The sequence below is a fragment of the Budorcas taxicolor genome, chromosome 16, assembly GCF_023091745.1.
Source record: "Budorcas taxicolor isolate Tak-1 chromosome 16, Takin1.1, whole genome shotgun sequence".
In the NCBI taxonomy this organism is placed as follows: Eukaryota; Metazoa; Chordata; class Mammalia; order Artiodactyla; family Bovidae; genus Budorcas; species Budorcas taxicolor.
This window is the reverse complement of record NC_068925.1, coordinates 17,775,541-17,782,123: the sequence shown is the minus strand read 5'-3', so window position 1 is coordinate 17,782,123 and position 6,583 is coordinate 17,775,541. Positions and strand designations below refer to the sequence as shown.

At 32.9% G+C, this 6,583-nt stretch overlaps 1 non-coding gene across 1 annotated transcript; it reads left to right on the top strand.

The window, feature by feature from the left end:
* Positions 1 to 6,009: 6,009 nt before the first annotated feature.
* TRNAW-CCA (transfer RNA tryptophan (anticodon CCA)) lies at positions 6,010 to 6,081 on the top strand. Its single transcript has one exon. It is a non-coding gene; the product is annotated as a tRNA-Trp (tRNA).
* The last annotated feature ends 502 nt before the right edge of the window (positions 6,082 to 6,583 follow it).

Here is a 6,583-nt window from a genome sequence, read left to right as displayed (position 1 = left end):
CTTCAGTGAGACCTACTAGCTCTGTTGACTTCAGCACTTGCTTCACTTAACGCCATGATTGTTAAATGATCTGAAACTGTTGTCATGTATACCTGCTTTATATTTTTCATATTAGTATCTATTTTTCCTTTGGTTTTGTCACACATGATTTTATTTGTTTTATGTTTTACTTTTTTTCTCATGACCAAGTGGTCACTTTGCAGCTTTTCAAATACTGTTTCTGAAGAATGTCAGAACACTTGTTATCATGTATATTATTATCTATTGTTATATGAAATTACTTCAAAAGTCAGTGGCTTAAAACTAGATGCATTTATTTTCTCACAGCTTCTGTGGGTCAGTGACAGCTGAATTTCTCTGTCTCAGGGTTCACACCAGGCTGCAGTCATCGAGAGACTCGACCCAGGAAGTTTCCAGTTTCACTGAAGTGATGGTTGACAGACCTCAGGTCAGTTCCAGCTTTTTGACTAGATTCAGCTCTTTGCCATCCTTGTCTTTGTATAACTCTATACAGCTCCCCACGACAGTGCAGTTTGCTTCCCCCAGAGTGAGTGGAGGGAAAGAGGGCAAAAAAGACAAAGAGACAGGCTGAGAGGTGGCTGAAGCAAAAGGAAAGCAGTAGCCTTTTAAACTTAATTCGAGTGACATTTCATTACTTTCGCCATATTCTTTTGATTAGAAGTAAGGAGCCAGCTTCAGTCCACAATCATGAAGAGACAATCACACAAGTTCGTGAATAGCAGAAGGCAGGGTCATTGTGAGCGGTTTTACAGACTATCCATCACAGCATGATAGCAACAAAAACAATAAATGTATACTATTTAAAGAATGACATGAACTAACATTGCACATGTGGATGAATTTTAAGCATCAAACTCTGATACCTGAATCTGCTGGCCAACAACAAGAATAGCTTAACAGGCCGTAAAGAAAGTAAGTTGTGTAAAGTAAATGACTCATCCACTATGCTCTTTCCTGCGAAAAATGTCTTATTATTGAAGATAAATAGGTTGGGTTTTAGGTCTTCTTCCATTAGTTGATTTTTATTTATTTATTTATTTTTTTTCTTTTGCCATAAGTTTACATCCATCTCAAGAAAGAGGTTCTTTATTACCTGGAATCTTGAGGGTTAAAAGAGATGGTGAGAAATGTTCTAAATCTAAAACTGATGGTTGGACAAAGTATAGTAATATCAAGAACAGTGGGTTGATTTACCAGACTGGTAACAGAATTCTGCTTTATTATCTCAGTATTATCTCTTTACTAATTCCTAATTACTGTGTCCACAGATTTGCCATATTCTGAGAATATTTTAGAATTTGTCTCTTGTGCTTCCTCTAAGACAAGGCATCTAAATACTCTGACATTTAAATGTCTTTATTATTGAATTTGGTTATCATGGTATTATTCTCTATGTATTTCATTGTGAAGATTTACAGAATATACTTTAAAAAGTTATAATTAGGAAGTGAACACATCAATGTATGTGTGTCCAGTGCATGCAGGAGTATAAGTGAATGTCTGTGTACTGACTTGAAACCATTTCCTAGATAAATTATTTCACAGAAGATAACTAAGGTCAGAGCTACTTTTTAAGTATTATTTTATAATTTTATGTACAGGAATACTTATATATGTAAATGTTGTATATGTTTAAATCTATAGAATAATATGGAAGTAATTTCTTTGTAGAAAAGGGCATCAAGTTTCAAGCAGAGTTTTATTTTTCACTGAATATTCTTTTTTCCCCCCAATGAATATTTTTGCACTTTTTAATTTTTATCACTCTCTTGTATGAAAACATCAACGTAAAACAGGAAAAATAAATCTAGGTAAGTGAATAAGTGGTTATATGATTTCACAGAAAACAAATATGTTAGCTATATGATTTGGTAAAATTTACTATTTTTATTAAACATTGACAGTTATAACACCTGTTGAAGAAATCAGTCAATTATTTTATAAATTTAAGAAACAGCTTTTTCTACAAGTATTTGATATAATAAACTATGACTACACTGAAAATATTTTTATTAAACTACTTAGTGACTAATAAAAATATTTTCACTTTTGTACATATTCATAAAAAGTAACCATTGAAAGTAGTGCTTGTCTAATATGCAAATCTACATAAGTAAAGAATTGATTTTTTAACATTCATTTAAATATTACATATCATTAATATATTTTGCTTATAGCAATTTTAATATATCCTCTGACCTTTAACAGAAATATTTTGTTACAAAGAATTCCAGAGCATTATATTTCATGGTCTCATAACATAACCTGATTAGAAGATATTCATTCTTTATATGAATTTATATGTTTATATTCTTTATATCCTGTAGGTAGACATAACAGAGATTTCTCTTTCTTGGCTACTTATAACATATTTTTCCTTTAAAAATTCAAAAAGCATAACCATGGGATGACTCCAAGCATTTATATTTAAATAATAATTTAACATCCTCAGTTCAGTGAGGTTTGACCTCTTGTAATATTTTAGATTGTGGCTTTGTTTTCTTATTATTTAAAATTGTAATCTTTTACTATTTCTATGCAATTGTATTAAAGATAATCACTTTTTCACTTAACATAACTAAGATAAGATAGCAGTTTTAGGGAAACTTCGAACAAATCCATTTTATTTTGTGCAGTGAATTTCTTTAATCTGTCTCTCATGCTGAGTGGTAGATGACATTCATGGCCCCATGTCTTCAACGCTTTGTTATGCTTTTTCAACGTCTCTCTATTTTGACTTTGGTCTAACTAATGTAGTTCAATTTGCTTTGGCCTGTAAAGTGAGAAGGAAATGTCAGTCCTATGCCAGGCCCCTCCACATTGGCATTGTTTCTGTTTTCCTTCTCATCCTCTGATAAGCTTCAAGAGAAGTGCAAATGTAGACTGGCCAGGTTGTCTTAGAAGAAAGGTGAGAGGCTCAGTAGGGCATCAGTTAAGCTCCCTTATCCCAGCTTAGGCTCAAGAAAGCATGGCTAAGATCAGCAAGGCCACCACAGAAAATCTGCAAATGCACAAAAGTAAATGCTTATCGGTATACACGCTGAGTATTGAGCCCTTCTTTTCTAAAATAGAACTTAATTTTTAGAGCTGTTTTAGGCTCTCAGCAAAATTGAATGGAAAGCACAGAGAGTCCCATGTGTCCCACCTCCCACCAATGCAACCACTCCACTGTCAACATCCTACAGAACTAAGCGGTGTAAGTGTTACTATCTATGAACCTTCATGGAAGCTTCATCATTACCTAAATTTCATAGTTTTCATCAGAGTTCATTCTTGGTTTTGTATATTCTATGGGTTTTGCGAAATATATAATGATACAGACCTGAAGGAGGATGTGGTAACCCACTCCAGTATTCTAGCCTGGAGAATCCCCATGGACAGAGCAGCCTGGTGGCCTACAGTCCATGGGTCGCAAAGAGTTGGACACGACTGAAACGACTTAGCATGCATAATTACACAGGAGAAATTTTGAGTTAATCTTTATAGAAGGTATAAGGTCTACTATGTCTTGATTACTTTCTCTATATGCAGATATCCAGTGATTCCAGCACCATTTATTGAAGAGACTGTTGTTCATATGTTGGCACTAAACTTCAGAATAACTATTTGGAGAAAATTATTTTTTTTAATTAGAAGTTTTTAAAATGTAAATTCTCCTTCTCATGAACCTGATAGAGATGATAACTGAATAGGATGAAATCAAATAAATTATGCAGAAAATGTAACAGAAAATCAATAATGCTAAAAATATTCACCTAAGAAAATCTTTACAAAAGAAATTATGAATATTTTGAGCAAGTGTGTCAAGTTAAATGTTGGATATTTGTAAAGTTTTTTTTTTTTTTAATGACATGATAGCAAAAGATCTTAAAGAGTTACAATTTCAATAAAGTGTGTGGACTAACTCCCAAGACTCTGAAGATAAGCAACACAAGTCACTCAGATGTTTTATTCTGCCATCATCATTTCAAAGATTTTTGATCTTAAAAATTAGTATGAAATAATGTTAGTGTCCTGGGAGGACACTGGTAGAAACCAAGTGCCATATTGTGGGTTTACTCATCCAGTCTGTGAAAACACCTAATTGATGAGAATCTAAGGCCTGCCAGTAGCCACATTCATGAGCTTAGAAGTGGGTTATTTAGTCCCAGTGAAGATTCAGTGAAGATTCCCAGTGAAAATATAAAGCCAGTCCGCAACTGAAAACTTAAGTGCTACCTACTGAAAGCCCCTGGTCTTGAACCACCCAGAAAAACTGATAATGTATCCCTGACCAGCCAAAATCTATAATATAAAAATGTTCATTTTTTTTTTCAGTTACTAAATGTTGTGGTGACTTGTTATTTAATAATGGTAATGAATATGCTGATAATTAGAAATTTAGCTCACATCTCTATTTTTTGCTGATCTATCATTTACTTGACATAACTGTTTGAAATGTTCAGAATAATAACCCAAAAGTATGGACAATTATTTTTGAGTCATAAATTAATTGATCTGTTTCAATATTTATTAAAGAATATGCTTTTTCTATCTTGTATGTAATTTTCCACCTGGTATATCATCAGCGAAGAAAGCCTTTTGCAAACCTTCTCAAAACCAAATGAATAAAATATACCTAAAAGAAAACAGGACAAATATGACACTTATTGAATAAATAAGTAGCTATTAAAACATCAATCTCATTATTGTATTCCAAACATCACAATGATTATCTATGTTGAACAGAAAATGCATTTCTTTTGTTCTGAAACACTTTACATGTTATAATAGAGAACTTTTTGCTCTAGAAACACTGAATACTCCATTGTGGGTTGTAGTATTTTCAAAAGATAAAAGATGAGAAAAAAAATCTTTAAAGAAATGAGATTTAAATATAAATGACACCATAAAAGAATCCCATACCATAAAATACACAGAAAAAAAGGGGATGAAGTTGCTGTTTGCAGGAATAAAATAGCAGCATTTTATGGGTTGGGGAAGTTTTATGATACTACCTAATGATTTTCTTTCTTTGGCCAGTGTACAAATGCTTCAGCATCCATAGTTTTCATGTCTAAATTGCTAATGTGCTCTTATGTGTGTCTTTTCTCCAGTTATTTTATGAACTTCAGGCTTATTAGATTTCATTGTTGAAAATGCAGTTTCCTCAGATTTAAGGTGGCCTGCATTCACCTCAGTGTGGATCATGTATTTCATGTTGCGCTTGCATTTAATGACTGAGTCTATACATCAACAAATAAAGTGGTGACTTGGCAACTACATATTTTGTCTCTTTTATGTATGGCTCAAGAAGGAATCTTGAATATCCAACTCCACTAGAACCAAAGTCACTTAAAGATAAGGAACTGATTGAGAGTGGGGAAATTTAAAGTGTTTCTTCAAATCTCTTTGATGTCCAATAAATGTGGTTTGCTTTACTCCTGGTTACATTGGATAAATTCACAGCTACAATTAATATATATAAAACTCCCAAATTATATACATTGGCTATATTTTTAAAATGCATAAAATGTAAAAATTTATCTTTAAAGATCCTCAGATTAATTGAGATGGGAAGACAATGTAAAAAAATTACTTCAAAAAGCTTAATTTAATACTTACATCTGAAAACAGTGCCCCAGAGGTAGGAAGTGATTGTTCAGGATTACACAGCTGATAGAAATTCTAGAATCATAATCTTAATACATTCACATAAGTTTAAGCATAACATGACTTTTTAATTAATGCCTTGACTTTCTAAATTTTTCTACTAGTCTCTCTGCCCTCAATATATATCTAAGCATAAGGGAAAGTAATATTATTCCATTACAACTACTTTTTCAAAGGAAAAAAGAAGATAGTCAATATTTTGATTATAATGAATGTTTGGCATTCTTTATAAGTCTTTTTCAAAGAGAAAAATCAGAAAATGTGTCAACAAATTCTTTTAAAGTAAATACTAACTTTAAAAATATTTTCAACTGTTTAAGTTGTTAGTTTATGGCTTCCCTGGTGGCTCAGAGGTTAAAGCATCTGCCTCCAATGCAGGAGACCCAGGTTCGATCCCTGGGTTGGGAAGATCCCCTGGAGAAGGAAATGGTAATCCACTCCAATATTCTTGCCTGGAGAATCCCATGGACGGAGGAGCCTGGTAAACTACAGTCCATGGGATCGCAAAGATTTGGACATGACTATGACTTCACTTTCACTTTTCACCTAAAGTATTTGTTCTTTTGTTGAAATTAGCAGGGTTTGAAGCACTTAGTGAATTTCAGAGTAAGTTTTTCTTGTGATTTGAATCGTAAAGAAAAGTACTTTTAGCAAGTTTCACAAGAGGTGAAGGAGATGATCTCAATATATAAAAAATTGTTCAATACATCTTTTGCTTCTAAGACCTCAAGTTGAGACCCAAGGGCACAAGAAACATATAAACATATCCCCAGTTCCTTCCAAAGATGGGATTTAATGAGTTCCAAATAATGATGCGGAAGTAACATACTGTAACAAGGAAAGACATTAATTGAAATAATAAGCACTAACGGTGAGTTAGGCTTCCCTCATAGCTCAATTGGTAAAGAAT